This window comes from Myotis myotis, unplaced genomic scaffold (genome assembly GCF_014108235.1).
Source record: "Myotis myotis isolate mMyoMyo1 unplaced genomic scaffold, mMyoMyo1.p scaffold_m19_p_7, whole genome shotgun sequence".
NCBI classification, from domain to species: domain Eukaryota; kingdom Metazoa; phylum Chordata; class Mammalia; order Chiroptera; family Vespertilionidae; genus Myotis; species Myotis myotis.
This window is the reverse complement of record NW_023416379.1, coordinates 59,899,424-59,911,668: the sequence shown is the minus strand read 5'-3', so window position 1 is coordinate 59,911,668 and position 12,245 is coordinate 59,899,424. Positions and strand designations below refer to the sequence as shown.

The 12,245-nt window shown below is 39.7% G+C and overlaps 1 protein-coding gene across 1 annotated transcript in view; it reads right to left on the bottom strand.

Moving 5' to 3' along the window:
* LCA5 (lebercilin LCA5) overlaps positions 1-9,004 on the bottom strand; it is a 47,037-nt gene extending 38,033 nt beyond the window's left edge. The window contains exon 1 of the mRNA XM_036317565.1: positions 8,842-9,004. The gene's annotated coding sequence lies outside the window, so the exon portion shown is untranslated. The remainder of the gene's footprint in view (positions 1-8,841) is intronic.
* Between the last annotated feature and the right edge of the window lie 3,241 nt (positions 9,005-12,245).

Here is a 12,245-nt window from a genome sequence, read left to right as displayed (position 1 = left end):
CCAATAAATTATGTATGTATCCTTTATATATTCTGAAAAATATTACATGCTAATTACATGAGAACACTTTCTTTTCATTTCTTAAAAAAATGTGTTTTTATTGATTTTTTAGAGAGGGAGAAGGAGAGATGGAAACATAAATGAGAGAGAATCATTGATCAGTTGCCTCCTGCACGCCCCCTACTGGGAATTGAACCCGCATCTCTGTCATGTGCCTTGACTAGGAATTGAACTGGGGACCTCTTTGTTCATGGGTCAATGCTCAACTACTAAGCAATACTGGCTGGGAGAGAATAGTGATAAAAAATTCAAGAACAGCTCCAAGAAAACTAGAGAATACTTTACCTTTGCCAAACTTCTGATTATTTAGGATCTATTTAAAAATAAGGCAAGTAGACATGATACTGTACATAGAAAACCCTAAAGACTCCATCAAAAAATTATTAGACTTAATAAATGAATTTGGCAATGTAGCAGGATACAAAATTAATACCAAGAAATCTATGGCATTTCTTTACACCAATAGTGAACTTATAGAAAGTGAGTCTAAAAAAGCAGTCCCATTTACCATCGCATCAAAAAAATTAAAATACCTAGGAATAAACTTAACTAAGGAGGTAAAAGACTTATACGCGAAAAACTACAGGACACTGAAAAAAGAGATAGAGGAAGACTTAAACAGATGGAAGAACATACCATGTTCATGGATTGGTAGAATCAACATCATCAAAATGTCCATACTACCCAAAGCAATCTATAGATTCAATGCAATCCCCATTAAACTACCAACGGCATATTTCACAGATCTAGAACGAACATTCCAAAAATTCATCTGGAATAAAAAAAGACCTCGAATAGCTGCAGCAATCCAGAGAAAGAACAACCAAGTAGATGGGATCTCAATACCAGATATCAAAATGTATTACAAAGCCACTGTTCTTAAAACAGCTTGGTACTGGCACAAGAACAGACATATAGATCAATGGAATAGAATAGAGAACCCAGAAATCGACCCAAACCACTATGCCCAATTAATATTCAACAAAGGAGGCAAGAGCATACAATGGAGTCAAGACAGTCTCTTCAATAAATGGTGTTGGGAAAATTGGACAGATACATGCAAAGGATGAAACTAGACCACCAACTCACACCATACACAAAAATAAACTCAAAATGAATAAAAGACTTAAACGTAAGACGGGAAACCATAAAAATACTAGAGGAATCCACAGGCAGCAAAATCGCAAACTTATGCCGAAGGAATTTCTTCTCTGATAATGCTCCTAGGGCAATGGAAACTAAAGAGAAAATAAACAAATGGGACTACATCAAAATAAAAAGCTTCTGCACAGCAAAGGAAACCATCAACAAAACAACAAGAAGACCCACCGCATGGGAGAACATATTTGCCAATGATATCACCGATAAGGGTTTAATATCCAACATTTACAGGGAACTCATGAAACTTAATAATAGGAAGATAAACAATCCAATCAAAAAATGGGCAATGGACCTAGATAGACACTTTTCGAAAGAGGACATGCAGAAGGCCGAAAGACATATGAAAACATGCTCAAAGTCACTAATTACACAAGAGATGCAAATCAAAACAACAATGCAGTATCACCTCACACCTGTCATATGGCTATCATCAACAAATCAACAAACAACAAGTGTTGGAGAGGATGTGGAGAAAAAGGAACCCTTCTGCACTGCTGGTGGGAATGCAGGCTGGTGCAGCCACTGTGGAGAACAGTATGGAGCTTCCTCAAAAAACTAAAAATGGAACTCTCATTTGACCCAGTGATCCCACTTCTAGGAATATATCCCAAGAAGCCAGAAACACCAATCAGAGAGGATATATGCACCCATATGTTCATAGCAGCACAATTCACCATAGCTAAGATTTGGAAAGAGCCTAAGTGCTGATCAGCAGATGAGTGGATTAGAAAACTGTGGTACATCTACACAATGGAATACTACGTTGCGGTAAAAAAGAAGGAACTCTTGCCTTTTGCAACAGCATGGATGGAACTGGAGAGCATTATGCTAAGTGAAATAAGCCAGTCAGAGAAAGATAAATACCTCATGATCTCACTCATTTGTGGACTATAGAGAACAACATAGACTGATGAACAGGGACAGATCCAAAGACAGAGAAACAGCAATCAGACTATTAATCCCCAGAGGGAAAGTAGGGGAGAGAGGGGGCAAGGGGAAGAGATCAACCAAAGGACTTGTATGCATGCATATAAGCCAAACCAATGGACATGGACAACAGGGGGATGAGAGCATGAGTGGAGCGGGGGGAGGAGGATGGGGATTTAATGGGGGGGATGAGGACACATTTGTAATACCTTAACTAATAAAGAGTTTAAAAAAAAAATAAGGCAAGTATTTTTTTTATATATTTATTTTTATTGATTTCTTACAGAGAGGAAGAGAGAGGGATAGAGAGTTAGAAACGTCGACGAGAGAGAAACATCGATCAGCTGCTAGTGGGGATGTGCCCGCAACCAAGGTACATGCCCTTGACCAGAATCGAACCTGGGACCCTTCAGTCCACAGGCCGACGCTCTATCCACTGGGCCAAACCGGTTAGGGCAAGTATTTAAACTAATGTATACCGTACTTGTATTATCCCCTACTCTGTTACAATTCTTCATGACAACAAACAAGTAGTATTCCTTAGAAAAGATAGCAACCCAAAGATCAAAGCCTTCCTAGAGAATAGAAACTTAGGCACTTTTGAAAAGTCACTTTTAAAAATGTGGTCCTTAGTCCTTATAAAAAACATCGTTGTATGGCTGACAGTGCTGACAGAAAAAACAATTTAAACAAGCAAATAGGCAAACACAAATTAACAAGTTAAAAAAAAAAGACATGAAATATTAGACCGAAAGAAAGACAAAGATGAGATAATATAACTATTAGAATAACTACTACTGTTTCTTATAAACTTATAAACACAAAGTACAATAGCTTAATAAGATTAAATAACAATTTAGCACAGGTGAACTCTGGGGCATCATCCCTTTCTTTATATAGATTAAGGAAATTAAGGCCTACAAGACAAAGTGACTTACCCAAGATGACAGTTTATCTAAGATCTCAGAACTAAGTAAAACTTGAAATGGACTACAAGTTTTCTGAATCTTAATTGGGTGTGACCTATTCAATATTTCACTATCAACAATCATATGAGAATTACCTCATCTGTGAAGCCACCTCCATCTGCAATTATCCCATAATGTAGTCCTCTCCTTGCTAAAACTGAAGAAGGATTTCTGCTCCTTTTTAGAGCTAAACCTCTCATGAGTCTTCTTGCCCACACCACCTCACCATCTCAAAAATTGTGCTCCTGCAATTGTGTCCTCTCTACAGGATCCTTTCTGCCAACAAAGAGGCTCTAATAAAGCTGTCACTTGACTCCATGTCCTATTGCATTTACAACCCAATTTCTCAACTCGTTTCCAATTAAATTTTTAAGAATAATCTATAATCTAGAATATCTCTACTTCTTTTCCAACCATTTTCTTCTGAATCCCTACTAGTCAGGTTTTCATCCCCACTGAAATACCTTTTGTTAAAACAGACCATGACTTTCATCTTGGCTAAATCCAATAGCCAATTTTCTGTCCTATTCGACCCTGACCTCACAGCATTTGACACAACTAATCATTCCTCCCTTCCTAAAACACTCTATTTTCTTGCTTAGTTTCCATAGCCATCTGCTTCCCTGGTTTTCTTACTATGTCACTGGCTGTCTCCTCTCAATCCCCTTTGTTAAATCTGCCTCCTATTCCTGATCTCTAAATGTTGAAATGCACAAGGCATGACATATTGGTACTTTTTATCTATACTCTCTTCTTAGGTAATGTCATCTAGACTTCTTTTACCCCGACTTTCAGATTCATATATCCTCCTTCCGACCTGACAACTCCATCTAAAAGTCACTTCGCACTTACATGCCCAAAGCCAAAATTATGATCCATCTCCCTTCTACCACCACTCTTTCCTGCTTTTCTGATCTTATTAAATGGCACCCTCATTTACTAAATTACTTGTGTTGAAAATTTAATGATCATTCTGGATTCCTTAAGCTCATATCCCACATCCAAACCATTTGTAAAACCAGGTGGTTTTTATCTCCAAATATATTCCAAATTTGATTATTTCTTACCGTTTCCACTGCTACTTACTCCAAGCCACCATCTTTTTCTCACTTGAACTTCTGCAACAATCTCCTAATTGATAGTCTGCTTTCATCTTTGCTTCCCCAGTTAGAAAACACCATTTGATATAATTATCAATTGGCAATGCTCTCTTGTTTAATACCCTTTAGTGGCTTCCTACAGTCATTAAATCAAACCTGAAATATTCCTTAATAGAACCTGAAAATTCCTATAAGGTCTAGACCAGGGGTGGGCAAACTTTTTGACTCGAGGGCCACAATGGGTTCTTAAACTGGACCGGAGGGCCGGAACAAAAGCATGGATGGAGTGTTTGTGTGAACTAATATAAATTCAAAGTAAACATCATTACATAAAAGGGTACGGTCTTTTTTTTTTTTTTTTTTTTTTAGTTTTATTCATTTCAAACAGGCCGGATCCGGCCCGCGGGTCGTAGTTTGCTCACGGCCCGTAGTTTGCCCACGGCTGGTCTAGACCTTGTTGCCTACTTCTTCATTCTTGTCTCATGCAACTCTTCCCCCAATCTGCTTTTTCAGTCAAGCGGCCTCCTTGTGTGCCTCAAAGATGCCAAGCTTATTGTCAACTCACAGACTTTGTACTTGCTGCATCCTTTATTTACCTAGAACTTCACAAAGATGGGTCCTTCTCTTTATCCTGTTCACAGCCCAAATGCCACCTTCTCAACGATGGCCCCCATGAATGTTCTATTAGAGTGAGTCCAGTCACTATCTTATTACTATTTTTCTTCATAGACCCTGTTACTATTGAAAATAATCTTACATTTGTTGTCTCTCCCACTAAATATAAGAATCATGTCTAGTTCACTATGGTAACTACACTATTTACTAATTTTTTTGAGGAATAAAAGATTATTCTGTAATGCTATTCCAAATAGAATATTACTAGTTTCATTGTATAAAATTTGCCTTTCTGCTTTAAAGGAAATGTTATATCTTCTCTCTTTCAAATAACTGCCATAAAGCTTCATTAAATCTCTAAAATTCCCAAAAGTTAGAAAATAAAAAAGTTTTGCTCAGAACCATTACCACAGTAAAGTTGGAATATTATTATTGAGTTAATTTTAAATAACTAAGATGACCTAATAGGGCTTCAGACAAAATAAATTTCTCTTATAGTTACAAAAATAACTTCTATTTAACTAATATAAACTAGTCACAACATGTTAACTAAATAAAATTATTTTTTCTTACAAGAAAAAAGTTATGTAGATTAATAAAACTTTGAAGATTTATATTCCATGTATAGTTTTCCAACTAATTTAAACTAATTCTTTGTGACCAAGAATGAATTGGTTAACAGTTGTTCATCTGTTTTCCCTATCTGTACAGGGGTAACTAGATAAAAGCAGCAGCAACAACAACAACAACAAAAAACCTGAAAAACTGTAAGTCTTACCCAATTTAAATTCCTAAGATGTGTTTATTTTCTAAAAATGGCCAAGAGTGCTATCATGATAATGCTAGGAAACATTAAATCTAACACTTGGGATTTTTCATCCAAAAACAAACTTTCTTCCTAAAAAATGTCCCAAATAGTATAGGTCATACAAAACAGGTCATAAAAAAATTAAGCTCCTTCAGTATCAGAATGCCTCCTTTTATACACAGTTTCAAATGACTCAGGATATAACTCTATAGAGTCCAAAATTCCCATCTTCTCCACATCCTCTCCAGAACTTGTTGTTTGTTGATTTGGTGGGAATGCAGACTGGTTCAGCCACTGTGGAAAACTGTTATGGAGTTTCCTCAAAAAAATTAAAAATGGAACTGCTTTTTGATCCAATGATACCACTTCTGGGTATATATATCCTAAAAGGCCAATCAGAAAGAATGTATACACCCCAATGTTCATAGTAGTGTATTTATAATAGCCAAAGAATGTATATGCGTATATGCATAACTCATGGACACAGACAATGAAATGGTGAAGGCCTAGAACAGTGATGGCGAACCCATGACACGCGTGTCAGAGGTGACACGCGAACTCATTTTTTTGGTTGATTTTTCTTTGTTAAATGGCATTTAAATATTAAAATAAATATCAAAAATATAAGTCTTTGTTTTACTATGGTTGCAAATATCAAAAAATTTCTATATGTGACATGGCACCAGAGTTAAGTTAGGGTTTTTCAAAATGCTGACACGCTGAGCTCAAAAGGTTCGCCATCACTGGCCTAGGAGGTGAGGGGGGCAGGGTGAAGGGAGGCAAAGGGGGATGGGGGAGATGAAGGACATCTGTAATGGAGCCAACAATAAAAAAAGGAAAAGTTTAGTTTCAAGAGAAAAAAAAAACTTGTATAAAATCAAGTAACTGTTCCTGTCATTTCTCTGTGTTCAGCTTCTTTGTATAAAACATTGCTGCCTGGCTACCTCTGCTGCCAGCAAAAGAGCTCACACAACAGGCAACTAGCGAAAAACATAAATAAGGAGATCACTCTCCCCAGAAAGAAAAATAACCAAAGACAAAAATAAAAACAATACTGCTGCATTAAAATTGCAATTGCTTCTCTCCCACAAAGGAGAAAAATGATTAGAAATTAATAACACCAAGTAAATTTTTATATTCCTCTACCTATGTTCCAGAATATTCCTAAAGCATTTCCTTATTCTACATTTATTTTCATGACACTACTCTTGCTTTAAAATCAAACTATGCTTAGATTTTAAATATGGTCTCCTAGACTCTTGGTCAGATCACAGTAAATGCTAGACTTAAAATTTAAGGCATGATTAGCCTCTTAAACAATTAAAGCATCTTAACTTCTTTGAAACAATGGGTCAAATTAAAGCGTATTAACTATAGCACATATTCCTAAAGTTTAGTCAATCAAAATGAAAACATTACAGAATATTCACACATTCATGAAATATTTACTGAACACCTACTAAGTGTCAGGTACTGAATTAAGGAGGGAGCTGGGGATACAAAACTAAGACACAAGTGATCCCCTACCATTAATAAACTCTCAGCCAAGAAGAGAAAGGTAAGGTAAGAGTGCAAGAACTAATGACAAAGTAAAGGGGACGCAGAAAACTCAAAACTAAGGTTAGAGGACAGAAGGGAGTTTGGAAAGGTTACTAGAGGCAATGAGGACTCAATGGAGTCTTTAGGTACCAGCAGAGATTAAACACAAGTATGATTTGGGCAGGAGGTCTATGTTTTAGGGAGGTGGGATGGTAGGTAGATGAGGTTAGTAAAAGAAGGCAGTTGGTGAGGGAAGACGACCTTTTTGCAGTAAGAGGAAGCAGCATGTGCAAAAGTAAAAGGCATAAAGCTGCTGGCTTCAAGTAATCAGGCCCGCTCCTGACCACATCTAGGGAGGAACGCGGCCTCACCTCTGGGCTACTCTGGGGGTGCCTGCTGGATTACTCACCGCACCTGGGCAAGCCTTTTCTCCAGCCATGCCGGAGGGATTTCAGTCTCTACCAATGTTCTCCTCTCACGTTTCCCAGGCCCGGGTTCCTTTTCACAATACATGTAGTGAGCTCAGGAGGGTGAGGATTGTGGAAACTCCCGGAGGGAGCACTCTGGGGCACGATGGAGGCCACACCACCACCAGCCACAGCACAGAGCCTCATGTCTCTGCAAGGAGCTCCACAGGCCAGTAGCCCTGCCGAGAGTACTTGCAGGTGGGGGGTGGCTTGCTGTTGGCCGACTCCTGTGAGACTAGGCACCGGTTTCCTTCCTGACACACACCACGGCATATAATTAAACTGCAGATAGTTTACAACTGTGCTGTCCAACACAGCGGCTCCTGAGCACTTGAACTGTAACCAGTCAGAACTGAGATATGCTGTCAGTGCAAAATACACATGGGATTCTGAAAACTCAGTACATTAAAAAAGGAACATAAAAGATCTCTTTAATAACCTCTTTTATGTTTGTTACATGTTTTGGGTTAGATAAAATATATTAATTTCACCTGTTTGTATTTTCTTGCGTGGCAACTGAAAAAAAAATGTTAGATACATAACATTAAAACATAAAATAATTTAACCTTTAGCATCTCTCACTCCTTGGTCCTGCCAACGTAAATGCCTATGCCAAGAAGGCCCATTTTCTTCTTATTATTTTTTTTTGCCAACCCTCTTTCCTCCTCTCATTCCATCCCTAAAAGAAGTGTAAATCCCCCCCCCCCCCCCACTCTTTAAGAACCTTCCCACTCTGAATCTCTTATTTATTGGGACCCAGAGTCACCAAAAGCCTCACAGCCTCCTTTCCCATCTTCAATCTCCACAGGCCTCTAGGGTCTTAACAACAACGCCTAACCCCTTCTCGACATTTCCCGCAATTCCTTCCGTCTCTTCTAGAGCCCAACAAATAAAACCACCCTTCCTCCTGTGTTCCCAACCCCGCACCTGTTGGTCAGCCTCCCCTCCTCCCCGCGCTCTCCCAGCGGCGGGCATTTCACTTACTTCCCCAGGACTTCCTTCTCCCCGCGCCCCTAATCCTTCCACCCCTCCCGCTTTAACAACTCTACCAGCACGCTCCCACTCACACGCTGGATCGCTAGCTCCCGCACACGCCAGTCCCACCCGGTACCCGCAACTCCTCCCGATTTCCGCGCCCACCGCAAAGCCCACCCTCCACCCGCCCGGCCCCGCCTCCGGCCGACGCGGCGCCCCACCTCCTTGCCTTCTCTCTGGGGTCCCACCCCCGCCGGGGCTTCAGCGTCGGGCCGCCAGAGAGTGGGTTCCTGGACCCTGCGGCAGCGGCGGAGGCTGCGGGGCGGGCTCGGAGGGCGGTGGGTGCGGGAGGTTTGAACACCGGAGGAGGGCGGGGCCGGCAGCTCTGGGTGGCGGCGGCGTGGCGACTTCGGCTCCAGGGTAACGGGGCGGAGGCCCAGACGCCACTGCGGGAGGGCCGCAGCCAATGATGCTCGCCCAGGCTTTCCATTGGTCTTGCTGCCAGGTGGCCACTCTATTGGCTTCGGTGGAGCTGGAAGGCGGGACGAGGCGTACAGGAGAGGGCGGCCATTGGCTGAACCGCTCGGGCTTTAGCGGCGACCGAGAGCGGGGAGGTATTTCGCGCCGCTGCTTAGCGAAGGGAGCCTGCGGCCCTTTAAACTGAGCCGAGCGAGACTCCGAGGCCGAGCGTCCTGGGCCTCGGCTGCGGGGAGCAGGCTGCCGCGAGCGGCGGGGCCGGGGTTCGTGAATTGTGGAAATTGGAGACTGCGCAACCGAAAACGTTAACACGAGTCTCGAACCGCTTTCGGAAGTAGGCTGGCTTTAAATCCGGAAGACATTAGAAACAATACGTAGCTAGCTAGTTACTACTTCTTGGTCTGAGCCATGAAATTGCTGATTTTCAGGAGCACGCGGAGTTAGTGCATTTATACTCTTGCCTCTAGATCATGGGAATTTGGCTTGAAAGTGGTTTTTAGGTTTTGGAACAGGTTTGAGGTGGGAGGACATTCGAAACATTTGCACATAAATTTGTAAAAGGAAACATCTGTGGTGCATGCCAGTTACCTATTCAGAGGTGTTGCATGAGGTATCTTCCCCTTTAAAACATGACACTGCATTTAAACTGCATTGATTGATTGCAGGAGGTCGAAAATCATCTCTTCGGTGACGGTTACGTTAAGCCTTTCTGAACCTTCTGATTGTCAAGATGGTTTTACACGGTATTCCCCTTTCTTGCCATTGTTACTTTCTCCAGAACTGGGTTTTGCCTCCATCTGCAGAGAATCTAATTTATCAAGGCAAATAAATGCGTTCTAATCAGTCTTCTGACCTTGACTATGGTCATTCCGTCTCTTGCTTGACCTCGTTTTCTCAACTTTGCACTATTTCAGAGCTTTTATTTTATCCTGTCAATATATTTTACTTCGACTTTCAGACTAACCCACCTAAACAATACCACAATTAAATGTAATTTTCGGTAGACGATAGCAACCATCTGTTAGTGAAAAATAAATGAGTCATCCCTGAAACGGCACTTAAGTACTTTTCCCCATTTGTTTAAATCTGCTAATGCTCTTCTAAAAATAGCCCACTGGTTATTGACTCCGTCTGAAATAATAGATGCCTCAGTGGGTTACTTTAAAAGAAGTTGCTATAAAGAGTCAAGAAACATGTTGTATTTAGATGAAAAAACATATCTCTCCAGAGTCAAATGGGGGTTGTTAACACTCAAGGTCAGCTGAGAATGAAACTAATTTATTCACTCACAGGTGCTAGGCAGTATAATCTTATTCCATCATCACTCATGACAGATAGCTACTTATCATTATACCTGAGAAAACATTCAGGGAGGTTAAAGAATCTACCACAAGATACTAAAGTAGTAAGTGGTAGGGCCAAGATTCAAACTGCCTCCACTCAATTCCTGGTTTCAAATTTAATACCTTTAATGTGTTTTACCTACAGGATAATAGAGTTGCTGGAAAGCAATAAAGTATTTAAAAGGTCTGTAGTCTCTAAAACAGTATCTAATTGTATGTAACACATTTTCAGTATCTTTTCACTCTATCATATTTGGGATAACAGTGACTACCAACTTATTTGACCTTAAAAAAAAAAAAAAAAAAAAGCCTTTGCCAGTTTAGCTAAGTGGATAGAGCGTCAGCCTGCAGACTGAAGGATCTCAGGCTCTCGATCCCCAGGGTGGGGCATGCAGGAGGCAGCCAGGTTCAGTGATTCTCTCTCATCATTGATGTTTCTATCTCTCTTTCCTTCCTTCCTCTCTGAAATCAATAAAAAAATATATATATTAAGAAATAAGACCAAAAGAATTATAAACCTACAGAAGTAAAAACTAGTTTATTGAACTATTTTTTAAAAGTTTATGCAAAATACGATGTTTCAAGTTTTTATATGATTTTTACATAATTGAACTATAAACATTTTCATAGAATTTTCTAAAATTACAGAATTTGCCATTTCATTTCACTACATGCTACATAGGATTCAGCTTTTTCAATAAAAAAGGAAGGCCAATAAAACCACATTTTTATATTACTACTAGAGAACCGGTGCATGAAATTCATGCACTCAGGAGGGAGAGGGCCTAAGCCGTTAGTCGGGCACCCTTAGCGCTGCCAAGGAGTCAGGAGAGTCCCCCGCCACCGCTGCTGTGCTTGCCAGCTGTGAGCCCAGCTCAGGGCTTCTAGCTGAGAGGTGCTCCCCCTGTGAGAGTGCACTGACCATCAAGGTCAGCTCCTGCATTGAGTGTCTGCCCCCTGGTGGTCAGTGCGCGTTATAGCAACTGGTCATTCTGCCGTGTGGGCAATTTGTATATTAGCCTTTTATTATATAAGATTACTTAAAATTATATTAAACAGGAATCAGGTTTTCTATTTTTTTTAAAGATGATATTTATAACAAATTATACTAACAATCATTAAACATTTTGGAGCTATATTTTTAATATTCCTGGGCTTCCATTAATATTGTAATATCACTAGATTTATTATTTGCTAACTAATTATTTTCTACAGAAATTTGATTGCCTTGTTTTATGCTGTTTGGCATAATACAGATAATATTAAAATTTTCCTAGAAATGCTTACCAATAGAATTATCCCTATTTTCCATATGGGAAAATTAAAGAGTTTGAATAATTTGTTAGAAGTTTCATAAAGTTAATAGGCAAAGTAATAAGTAGACTTTCCAGATGTAGACAATCCAGAAATTACAATGATTATAATTTAAAAGGAACATGCTATAAGTAACCATATCCTTAGCTAATGCTCATATGTTCATTTAATGCCATTCTTAAAAATCAAACAAAAAAGAATAGTACTGTCACAATTTTATATATATGACCTAAATATGTGATAAGTATTACAAAATTCAGAAATTTTAAATCTAACTTCTTGGGGTCCATATTGTTAGAAAATTTTAAATTTAACAATAAATTCCAGGTAAATAGTAGATTGTCAGCATATAATAATGTTGGGGAGCACAAGAGACTTGATTGGACATTCTGAGAAAAGGTGTGTGGAAGGCTGCCTGCCCTGTTTATCAGAATTCTGACTTAGGGGGGACTTAAGGGAGTGTCAAAGGCAGTGCCCCTAATTATTCCTTG